General features: G+C 37.0%; 1 long non-coding RNA gene across 1 annotated transcript in view; it reads right to left on the bottom strand.

Moving 5' to 3' along the window:
- Positions 1-13,125, bottom strand: part of LOC147574954 (uncharacterized) — a 641,937-nt gene that overhangs the window by 260,427 nt on the left and 368,385 nt on the right. Inside the window, exon 8 of the long non-coding RNA XR_015242915.1 lies at positions 11,337-11,457. This is a non-coding gene — a long non-coding RNA (uncharacterized LOC147574954). The remainder of the gene's footprint in view (positions 1-11,336; positions 11,458-13,125) is intronic.

A 13,125-nucleotide genomic window follows, 5' to 3' on the forward strand; every position in this document is an offset into this window, starting at 1 on the left:
GAAGCCAATTTGACAATAAATTATATTTTAAAAAAGAGGTCATTAAAGTTAAATGAAGTCATACAGGTGGGCCCTAATCCAATCCACATCTTATTAGTGTTCTCATAAAAAAAGGAAAGAGACACCAGGGATGTGCATGCACAGAGAAAAGACTATGTGAAGTGATGTCCCTGCCATTATTCCTTTCAACATCATACTGGAAGTTCCTAGGTAATGCAATAAGATAAGAAAATTAATAATATACAGATTGGAATGTAAGAATAAAACTAGTTGGTTTTTTTTTTGGGGGGGGTTGGTGGGTTCTTTGTTTGTTTGTGGCAAATGACATGATGTCTATCTAGAAAATCCCAAAGAATCAACAAAAATTATACAACAGTGGGAATGGAAAGTTGTACAGCCACTTTGGAGGCAGATTGGTGATTTCTCACACAACTAAACTTACTCTTACCATATGTTGCAGCAATCATGCTCCTTGATGTTTTACCCAAAGGAGTAGAAAACTTATGTCCACATAAAATCCTGCACATAGATGTTTATATCAGCTTATTTATTCACTACTGCCAAAACTTGAAAGCAATGAAGATGTCCTTCCGTAGGTGAATGAATAAATGAACTTTAATACATCCAGTGAAATACTATTCAGTGCTAAAAGGAAATAAGCCATGAAAAAAATTGAGAAAACTTAAATGCATATGACTAAGTAAAAGAAGCTGACACTAAAAGGCTGCATACAGTATGATTCCAACTATATGACATTCTGGAAAATGCAAAACTATGGAGACAGTAAAAAGATCAGTGGTTGCCAGGTGCTGTTGGGGAGAGATGAATAGGTAGAACACAGAGGATTTTTAGGGCAGTGAAACTATTCAACATGATAGTATAATGGTGGATACATGCCATTATACCTTTGTCTAAACCTATAGAATGTACAACACCCAGAGTGAACCTTAATGTAAACTATACATTCTGGATGACAATGATGTGTAAATGTAGGTTCAACAATTGTAACAAATATACCCTTCTTGTGGAGAACGTTGATAATGAGGAAGGGCTGTACATGTGTGAAAGTAAGAGGTATATGGGAAATCTCTATACCTTCTGCTCGATTTTTCTGTGAACACCAAACTGCTCAAAGTCTATTAAAAACTACCATTTATATTAGGACCAAAATGAAGTACTTGGGAATACATCTAATATGTACAGGATCTATATGTGAAAGACCTAGAATAGCCAACACAGTACTGAAGTAGAAGAACAAAGTAGATGCACTAGCACTACAGAACAGCAAGATTTACTAAAAAAGCCACAACAGGTGTGCCTGGGTGGCTCAGTCAGTTGAGCATCTAACTTTGGGTCAGGTCATGATCTCAGTTCATGGGTTCAAGCCCCGCATTGGGCTCTGTGCTGACAGCCCAGAGCCTGGAGCCTGCTTCATATTCTGTGTCTCCTTCTCTCTCTGCCCCTCCCCTGCTCATGCTCTGTCTCTCTCTGTCTCTCCTTCTCCTTCAAAAATAAAGAAAAATAAAAAAATTAAAACCACAATAATCAAAACAGTGTGGTATTGGTGAAGGAACAAATAGATCAACAGAACGGACTTGAGAGCCAGAAGTAGACCCACACAAACATTAGCCAAATGATCTCTGACAAAAGGAGAAACGGCAATTCAATGGAGAATGGAGAGTCTTTCAACAAGTTGTGCTGGAACAAATGGACATTCACAAGCAAAAATGAATGCATCTAAACACCATAGTGAATTCTGGTGGAGCTAGAAAAGAAGAGACAATGACAAATCTTTTCAATACTGTGCATAAATACTAGCCTTGTGTATGAACATAGCTCCTATTTATATTATCATTATCAATTTCAGAATTAAAGTAGTTCCAGGCCTTAGAAAAAAATGGTATGATATACTGGAGTGAATAGGGATTTGTGATATCTCAATTGTCATTTATTAAATCTTTGGTGCTGGAAAAATTACTCAATATCCCTGAGTAATGTTTCCTTATCTATAAAATAGAAATAAAGATATCTCCTTCCCTTTCTAACATGGTTATGGAGATATTATTAAATAATGCAATAATTTAACAACATTGTAACAATGAAACAATAATCATAACATCAACATCTATTTTTGCTAGGTGAAGCTAAAGAAACAGCAATTAAAATTTAAAACCAGATAGGCTTAGGAAATATTGTCAGTGGTATGTCCAATGTATCAAATAGCACTTGAGAAATATTTCTTGGCATATGAGACTAGTTACAGTTTTGTTTCCCCTCCCAAAATAATATTCTTACTTTAAAAAAAAAATTCAGGGGTGCCTGCGTGGCTCAGTCAGTTAAGAGTCATGATCTCACGGCTGGCTCATGAGTCCGAGTCCTGCTTTGGGCTCTGTGTTGACAACTCAGAGCCTGAAGCCTGCTTTGGATTCTGTGTCTCCTCTCTCTCTGTCCCTCCTCCACTTGCACTCTGTGTCTCTCTTTCTCAGAAATAAAAACACTAAAAATTTTTTTTAATTCGGAATTTATCATGTATGATTAGATTATGATTCGGAGATATTCAGTGCCTCATTGGTGCCACTTTACATGGGAATAGAGTACTTCCCTGCCTCTTGATACTGGGTCTCACCTACGTTGGGCAATAGAATGTTAGCAGATATGACAGAGCCATAGGTTTGAGAAGGGCCTATAATATTAGTTCTGCCTTTTTGATCCCTACATGTCCCTAAGAACATGATCTTTCTAGCCCACTTTGTCAAGGAAACTGAGAGATACTGCAGCAGACCCTCACGCCTGAAGCTTAAAGCAGAATACATCAGTCATTACAGCATAGGTGAGCCAATACCCAGATCTCAGCCCAATCGAAACAAACAGAATTGCTCGAGTTGACCTGGAAGTGCATGATAAGTAAATGGTATGGGTCACTGAGATGTGGTTCTTTTTTAACCCTCATTGTTGTGGCAATTGTCTATCTAATATACCATTGTCTCCCATTTAACTTACTTGCCTTCTAGAGAGCTCAGAGCCAAATTTAAAACTCAGTTGTGTCATTAAATAGTTTGCATATTTAGGCATTTATTTGAAAGGGTTTCAAGTTTTTAATTTTATTTGCATTTCCACTGGTTTCGATTCTTTATTTCTATTTATGATTTACCATTCTTTTATCACTTATGTTTATTATAATCTTGTCACATGCTCTTAAGAATAAGACAGAAAATAAATAGTAAAATACTGAACACTTAACTATGTCCCAGGAGTTATAAATAAGGAAAAAATGTCTTCCCTGTTCTTGAGGATGTTATAGTCTTATAAAGGAGATAGATATCCAATAGTAGATATAATAACAATATAATAGGTATAATAATATGATGTACTATAATAGCAATAGGTATTATAATAGAGTTTAATATGTATATAAACATACACAGAAAATATTCTGGTAAAACATAGAAAGGGGTTATTAATTATACAAAGGATTGATGGAGTCAAACAAGGAAGCCTTTCCAGGATACTATTTGAGGCTGGTATTGAAGATAAATATTTCACTAAATGTAAAATTAGAAAGTTTTTTTTTTCAAGTAACACAAAATAATTTGGTACAACTAAAGTATATACTGTGAAGCAAAAAGTGTCAAAAAATTTTGTGAGTTTGCCTAGTATGCAAAAGTGTTTTGATATCATATCTGAATGGGTAATGTCAACAGAGAGATGGAGACTATAAAAAAAATTAAAAACAGTAATAAAATGCAGACTGCCTCCTATGGGCTTGTCATTAGACGCAACATAGGTGAGGAAAGAGTCAGTGAATCTGAAAACGGGCTTACTGAAATTTACCAACCAGAAACACAAAGAGAAAAAAAAATGAAGAAAAAAAGAAAAACAGAATAAAACACTTAAGAACTGTGGGACACTATCAAAAGTTACAACATAGCTGAATGTGACAGGGATCCACCTTACACTTTCAAGCAAAAGAATGTTTAGCAATAGAATAAAATTTTGATGGCTTTGTAAGTGTCTTAAAATTCACTCAATAAGAACATGTGGCAGAGACTATTGTTCCTACTTTATTAATTTAATACACATTTATTTATGTATAAAATTTTTTTAACGTTTTTTTTTTATTTATTTTTTTGGGACAGAGAGAGACAGAGCATGAACGGGGGAGGGGCAGAGAGAGAGGGAGACACAGAATCAGAAACAGGCTCCAGGCTCTGAGCCATCAGCCCAGAGCCCGACGCGGGGCTCGAACTCACGGACCGCGAGATCGTGACCTGGCTGAAGTCGGACGCTTAACCGACTGCGCCACCCAGGCGCCCCTATTTATGTATAAACACACATGTAAAAAACCAGAATTTTCCTCTTTAATTAATAAAGAATAAAAATTCACATGTGAATGATGAAAAGTAATTGTGACAATAATACTTGCAGACTGTATTTTAGTATGCTCTTACAATCCCTGAGATTGAAGGAATGGACCTGAAAAGTACTTTTTCTATAATTTCCAGCATTTAGTTTTTCAAGTCAGGCAAAACATACTGAATTTTATCCTTGGCATTCACCCAGAATGTCATGAAATGCCTAAGTCTGAAACTAGTAAAGAAACAAGAGAACTAAATAAGGGGGAAACATGTTTGGTTTGAATCTTTCTTGGCAGATTCCTTCTCGTTTGGTTTTTCACATCCTCAGCAATAACTGATTACTTGACAATAACAAAGATCGATCAGGTTCAGTTGTAAATCAAAGCTTACAAATGGGCTAGGAGAGGCTTCCTTTTGCTGCTCTAGTTTCCTTAGATAGCACTGTCAGTGTGTATTTCAAGGTAGTAGTGATAGGAATATTGGCCTTGATATTTTACTACTTACTATCTCTTTGCACATCAACATCAGGTGTATTGGGAATATCTTCAACATAATTATAATTGCAATACATTACCTGAGCATCTTTTACTAATGAAGGAGGGGAGAACATTGCGTGGAATTAGCTAAGCCCTGGTGTCACAGGTTGAGTTCTGAGAGATTGTATCAGAGAAAAGCATCTTCCCACTGCTGAAAATTAATCACAAGGGATATCAAGTCTTTACCGAACTACACCAAGTTCAAAAGCCAGGAGGACAAGCAGAAACAGAGCAACAGCTTGAGAGTGCAGTTGAGCATCAGAGAGAGAGAGAGAGGGAGAGAGAGAGAGAGACAGAGAGGGAAAGAGAGTCCAGGGTAACTGCTGAAAAGTCTCTAATGGCAGCCACTGCTAACATTACTATAGGCAGGTATATGAGGGTCCCAAATGGCTTCCAGCATGAGAGCTGGCTTTTAGGATAGACTGGCCTTTAGCATGAAAGTTTATATATCTCAACATGCTCTAAAATTTGTTTTACATCTCTGACAGCTCTGGCCTTGAGCCTATTTCAACCTTGATGCTGAAAAGTCTTTTAACTTTAGCTTCTTCTAAAACACACACACACACAGACACACACACACACACAGAGAGAGAGAGAGAGAGAGAGAGAGAGAGAGAGAGAGAGAGAGAGAGAGATTTACTTGTACATCTTCTCTATTCCTGGGGTAGCATTCTGTGTAGCTCTCTCATAGAAGTACTTGCAACTTTGCACACGAGCTTTAGTCTATTACACAGTTCTAAGCAAATGAGCTGGGAAAAACTAAGGATTATTTTTAATACTAGAGCATCCTTAAAGCAACTTCCTAAATATAGTATTAGGTTCCTAAACTATTCTTACAGTTACTTATTACTAGTTCAATCTTTCACTGGAGTAGTCCACCAGCAAGCCATTCACAACCTATATTTTGAACTTTCTAATTATGTTCTTTAAATCCAATGCTCTTTCATAACTATTTCTATAATCTACATACTAGTCTCTATCATTTGACAATCTATAAATTATACAATAAAATGTTTTTTCTTCATTTGTCTATCTATATCTCTATCTATCTATCTATCTATCTATCTATCTATCTATCTATCCATCCATTCAGACTCTTCTAGTTGAAATGGAAAGAACACTGAACCTGGAGTAAAAACATCTAAGTATAGAAATTACCTCTATTATTATATATTTATGTGACCTTGGGAAATAACTTGAATGCTTCAATGCCTTCATTTCAGTTTCCTCATCTCCAAAATAAGAATATGAACATGTACTTAGCTCATAGAATTGTTATGAAATTAAATTAGATAATATAAGTGAAAGTTCCAGGCATTGGGTGCTCCATAAATAGCTGTTGCCATTCAGTTGTGAGCTCTCATTGCCCTTGATGTTGCTTCCAAAATGTTTAGAGCCATTATGATATTAAAGTACTTACTCAGACAAGGCTAAACTGAGCTATAAATTCACTGAAGCGTTCATATTTTCTCAAGGAACAAATCCAAAACTCTTCTTCAAAACTGTAACCATCCAAGGGTATAATAACTGCTTAGGATAATGGTGAAAGTTAGACAAAATTTCTCCAAAGGACAATTGTATTCTTACAAGGTAAAGACAAAAGGAAAGGTGCTCCCTTGAAAGCTATCCATCTATCTGTTCTCGATTCACCAGCTCTTTCACTTCTTTCCCTATCACACTCTTCCTCTTCTGCTTTTTACCCTTGTTCTCCACTCACATTTTTTTTCTGTATCTGCAGCCCCTAGATTCCCACATAGAACCCTATGTATTTCAAAATCCAAGATCTCAGCAAATACTACAGCAAGTCCCATAGCCCCTTTCTACTCCAAGGTCAGTCCATCAATGACCAGCATTATCATCACCCTGAAGGTTGTTGGATGTGCAGTCTCAGACCTCACCCCAGATGTACAGACATAGATCTGCATCTTAACAATATTGCCAGCTGATTCTTATGTACGTTAAAGTTTGAGAAGCACTGGTATAGTCAATAGTTCTCAACTCTGCCTGTACATTAGAACTCCTTACAGAATTTTAAGAAATTTATGTGTCCAATCCTTGCCTTCATAAAAGATTCTGATCTAATTGGTGTGAGGTAGTGCCTGAGCATTACTATTTTTAAGAAGCTCCCAGATGATTCTAATGTGCTGCCTTGATTGAGAGTCTTTTCCCATCTCAGTCAGGTTTTAATACAGTAATACTTTTAAAACTTCAGCTCCTTGATCAGTAAGTATTTACATATTTAAATCGCTTTAGCTATCCATTTAGCAACACTGAAAAAGCTGTGCAATGAGACATACTCAAAAAACCGTGTTGTTTCTTGCAACACCTTGTGAACATATGATGATCTTAAAATTTTAAAATTTAAATTAAAAAAATTTGAAATACACGTAGACACACACATTTTGTTTTGTGAGCTTATATAACAAAAATTGGCTTAAGCTCAGTCTACATATCTCCTGCTGACATTTATAAAAAATAAATAAAGTTGCATTATAGGACACAGAGGCTTCCAAATGGAAAGTAAAAGCTGCTATACTCCAACCAATCTATCTTCCCAAAGGTAATAACGATTAGTATTTACTTTTACCTGCTAGAAAAACATTTTTATACCACGCAGATAGATTCAGTTTTATTCTCACAGACCAGAATCACACTATATATTGTGCCCTTTTCATTTAATATATCTTAGAAATCCTTCCTTTTGGTGTATACCTTATTTTTTTCAATAGCATACTTTTCAGTTCTGTGTTTTGATTGAGGTCCTGGTTGTATCGAGTTCTTTTTTGATTCCTTTATGTTTCTATGAGGTTTGATAATTTTTCTATATCACACATTAAATGAATATCCTTATACACATATCTTGGCACAATTTGGTAAGGATATCTATGAGGTATATTTTAGTGCTATAATTCCTGGAACAAAAAGTATAGGCAGTTTTAATTTATATGTGTTACCAAATTGACACTAATGACGTATATGTCAACTGTCTCTCAGCACCAGTATTTGCTTCTGCATAATTTTGTCCTCACCAGCTCAAGATATTATCAAACCTTGTAATTTTTGTCAAAATGATATATAAAAATGAGATTTTATAGTTGTTTAATGTTGCATTTCTTTTTATATGAAAAGGTCAAACATCTTTTCAGATGTTTATTGGTTGTCTTCTCTTTTTTTAATTATATCTCTTCCTGACTTTTATGTTCAACCCAGACCAATTAAGTTCAGAAATCAGATGTTTAGGAGCAATGTTTCTTTTCTTTCGCTGCTGTATTGGGAAAAAAACACTGAAAAGAACCAGAACAGAGAAAGGAGCCATTAGCTGGTATCATCCTAACCTGCACAGAAGAATATAAAGGATTCTATGGCTCACAGAGGTACTTCTTTCAGATTTCTGATAAATGCTTAATTATGAGCAGAGTTGGAAACAGAAATTAGAGAAAGTCTGCTAGGGAAGGAAGGCCCTCTTTGGGCCATTGGTCTTTGAGCCAAAGATTTAGCATCCATTCCTATACCACTAGATATCAGATAGCCTTCCATAAAAATAGGGGTCATCCTGCCTGGGAAAATGTTAAGCATGCCTAAGAAAAAGCTTGGGGATGGAGAAGGCCTAGTTAGAGGTTGAAATTCCCAAGGCAAAGCCAAAGACATACAACTAGTGCCAAAACTCACTCACATAGGTCTACACTGGGAATCCTCTTTGTTCTTTTTTATCAGTGGTTGTAAAATGGCTGTCTTCATCTCTAACAGTCTGTCCGAGAAGAGGCAGGGTGACTCTTTTTAAAATATTTCCATTCCATCCCCCAGTCAGAATAATTATCAGATACTAAAAGGACTTTTCAAAGAATTTTAAGGACTTACTAAAAAGAAGGTAAGCAGAAGTCTCAATTTAAACCTAAATACTATACTTTATTAAAAGTATATATGCCCAGAGAAATAATTAGAAAAATAGAAAAAGCCAGGTACACACAGGTTGGCTTAATAACAAAGCTGGAGTTATTGAAGAGGCAGAGATTTCAAATATAACATGTTGCCCATTCTAAATGTATTTTCTAGCCCCGTTCCTACTCCACATACATCTAAATCTCATTAGAGAGTAATAAACAAACGATGAAAGAGCTAGTTTATAAAAATCCCTATAAATGGCTATGACATATGTAGCACTACTTTATGGACCTGAAAATGTGATTTTATTAAAGGAAAGAGGGATTTACTTCTGAAAGGAAAACTTCCTCACTTACTTTTTTCTTTTTCTTTTGGTTTTTTTTTTTTTTTTTTTTTTTGGCTTCAGAGTACCCAAAGCTGCTTCATCACCCTGACCTCACCACAGTAATAGAGGCACCCAAGAAAGTCCTACCGTGCAGAAGGCATGAGGCAGTGATTACAGAGTCCCTCCAGAAGAGATGACATATTGTGGAAGTGACTTCATGTCCAGAAAAACATAGACAAAAATAAATAAATAAATAAATAAATAAATAAATAAATAAATAAATAAGGTTGTAGCCAGCATTAATATGGCACCTGAGGGGAGGCTGCTCATTTCTGTAAGAGGGAGACACAAGACAAGCCAGTATGGCTTAGTGGGCAGAGGTGGGAGCACTGGAGTCTAAGTAAGCAAGGGAGTGAGGAAGACGCCATGTGACAGCAGGCCAGACTTGGAATAAGAACACCTGATATATATCCAGAAGGCTACAGAAATGATGATGAAGCAAATAGAATGTGGGATTCTGCACTGGAAGGTGGAACATGAATCAATGAAATAAAACCCATTATTTATTACCATATTCCCAGAGTGTGCTAAGGAAATACATGTACATGGATATATTTATTTATAGACCAGAATGTGGAACAATATTTTAAAAAATATGGCTCGTGTGATAAAATACCATGCAGCCATTTTAAATGTTTTAAAATAAATATTTAAAGAGTTTGGGATAAAGTTATACCATAAGATGGAAAAAAAGAATATTAACTTGTATACAGCTTATGCTCCAAATAGTTATTAAAGATATATATAGGTAGAGATATAGAAAAGATAGCAAAATATTAATGCTTATATTTTGTCATAGTAGAATGATGTTGTTTGCTATTGTGTTTACCATTTTAAAATAATATAATTAGGGGCACCTGGGTGGCTCAGTTGGTTAAGTGTCCAACTTTGGCTCAGGTCATGATCTCCCAGTTTGTGAGTTCAAGCCCCACATCAGAATCTGTGCTGACAGCTCAGGGTCTGGAGCCTGCTTCAGATTCTGTGTCTCCCTCTCTCTGTGCCCCTTCCCTGATCATACTGTCTCTCTCTCAAAAATAAATAAACATTAAAAATTTTAAAAATAATAATATAATGACACTAAAAGTCTAAATGTAAAAATCTGGACAGACAGGTATAAACAGTGTTGTGATTAATATTCTCATTCACATGCCTTTTTGTGTATTGGTCTCATAATTACTTTATGTAAAATGATACAAAGTTGTAGCAAAAAAACAGCTGCAAAGCTATATAATATGTACTTTAAGGGGCGCCTGGGTGGCGCAGTCGGTTAAGCGTCCGACTTCAGCCAGGTCACGATCTCGCGGTCCGTGAGTTCGAGCCCCGCATCAGGCTCTGGGCTGATGGCTCGGAGCCTGGAGCCTGTTTCCGATTCCTCTCTCTCTGCTCCTCCCCCGTTCATGCTCTGTCTCTCTCTGTCCCAAAAATAAATAAACGTTGAAAAAAAAATTTTTTTTTAAAAATATGTACTTTAAAAAGAGACTTGAATGCTGATCAGAAAACTGTTAATTAAGCTTATCTCCAGATGAAAGTATTACAGGCATTAAAGTTTTTTTTCATTCTTTCCTCCTTTTTTTTCTCTTCCTCTTCCTCCTTTTCCACTTACCCTTCCTCCTCCTCCTCCTCCTTCTCCTCTTTTCTCTTCCTCCTTTTTTCTTGTCTTCCAATTAATCAGGAAAATACATGTTATTAATCTCTTCAAATGTGCCTACATTTTTACTCCATGGATACTTTTCTGCCTAGTGTCTTTTGTGGCATTGTGGAAAGCAAAAGTACCATATTTTTGAAAGCAAAAATATTTTTGAAAGCAAAAATACTCTTTCCACCACCTCACGCAACGCCCCTGGAAGGATTTTCCATGTAGAACATGAGGTATTGTATCCTACACTGACACTAGAATATAAACCCTAAGAAGGCAGAGTCCTTCACTCAATGTTCTCAGTTGATGGAATATATAGCTGTCTAATAAATATAACTGGGGCAATTAATATTGTTGGATGCTTAATAGATATTGTTAACCCCAGGCTAACCATCTTAACACCAGATTATTTAAACATTAATTAAGAAACAATTATACATTTTTCCTTCCATTGATTCAACTTTAGTATTTTTCAAACATTTATCGGGTCCTCCTTTAATTAAGAAAATATTAAGAAGACAATAAACAAAACTTGTGCCTACCAAATTCCAAGGACTCCTTCTCCATAGTTCTTGCCACTCTTGTGCCTCAGAGGACAGAGGAGTATTTCTGGATTCCAAGATCAGTCACATCCACCTTAGTTTTCTTTCCAAATCCTGCATGCTTACGGGGAATGAGTATTTTATTCAAACATCTTGCAGTGAAGTATTTTCGCAGATCAAATATTGATATTTTGTGTGCATTTATTTACTCAGAGTCAACTCATATTAAATCTGAAAGTCTCGCTTATTGTCTTACTATCTTTCATCTCAATTCCCATCTCTCTCATTGTCAGCCAAAATTGCCACTACATTTTCTCAGACCTCAACCGCATTACCACACCTTTAATCATGCATCATAATGAGATCGGGATGGCAAAAGGGGTTTTCAAATATGCAAATATGGTCTCTTCATTTGGATCCTTTAAAATCATTCAGTATTTTGTTCACAAAATAAAATTTAAATTTCTTATTTTATCAAATAAGACTTATTTTATCAAACAAGACTTATTTTATCAAGCAAGACTTTCATCGTCTGTCCCTTTCCATCTTTTGCACTCCTTTCATGTGACTATTACTCTGGGTATACTTAATTACTCTATGTGGTATTAATTTAATATACCCAGAAATATTTAAAATGATATATTTAAATACTTTTGGCTGCCCCAGCTGTTTCATGACCTTGAACCTTTTTACCTGATCACTTCTGACTAAAATATGCTCTTACAGACACCCCCAAGTTAACATAGGTATACAATCATATTTCTAGATTTGGCTTAAGCATCATTTGCTGTGAGAAGTTCCTCATTCAATTTGAGTTCAAGTTCCCAATACCAACTGTCATCCTCTCTCTGCACATGTCTCCATCTTAATGCCCTCTATGGTATTTTCCTCATTGCTTGTGTGTCTCTACAATTCCAATGTGAGTAAATTAAAGAGAGTTTCAACTGTTTGAATCACCCTTTTATTGCCAACAGGAATTACTTGGTGGATTATACTTAGTGGGGTCTTCAAAAAGCATTTACGTTTAGTCACGGAAGATGGCAGCATAGGAGGATGCTGGGCTCACCGCATCCTGCTGATCACTTAGATTCTACCCATATCTGCCTAAATAACCCAGAAAACCTCCAGAAGACTAGCAGAATGGACTCTCTGGAGCCAAGTGTAGACAAGAGGCCCACGGAAGAAGGTAGGAAGGGGGATACGCCGTGCGTGCTACACAGACTCGTGAGAAGGAGCCAGGGCAGTGGAGGGGCAGCCCACCCGGCAAGGCAGAGCCCCCAGTCTGGCTTGCAAAAGTGGAGGGGCCAGACTGTGGGAGTTCTGACAGCCAGCGGGACTTAACATCTGGAATGTTAAAAGTGAACAGCTCTGCTCTCGGAGAGAGGGGAGGATGAGAGGACACCAAAAGGGAGAGTTGCTGAGCCCCGGAAGACAGAGCTCAGCTTAGCAGGGAACAAAGGTGCTGGCAAGCGTCATCTCCCTCTCCCACCCCCCAGCCGAAATTCCAAAGGGAACCAGTTCCTGTCACTGAATTTGCTTGCACCGTGCAAACACCCAACACTGTGCTTCTGTGGATCCATCCCTCTGATAGGTCTGCCTCCCTCCCAGTGCTGCAGGGCCCCTACCGCAGGGGACCAACGACAGCAAAGCTAGCTAAGCCTAGCCCTCCCGCCCCTGTGCACCTTGCAGATCCACCCCAGCTAATACGTCAGATCCCATCAAAGCAGAACCACAAGCCTGGCAGTCTGCAAGTAGCCCAGACAGGAGCCACACCACTCCACGGTGAGTC

Source organism: Puma concolor, chromosome D4 (assembly GCF_028749965.1).
Source record: "Puma concolor isolate L17-30 chromosome D4, mPumCon1.1.hap2, whole genome shotgun sequence".
Taxonomy (NCBI): domain Eukaryota; kingdom Metazoa; phylum Chordata; class Mammalia; order Carnivora; family Felidae; genus Puma; species Puma concolor.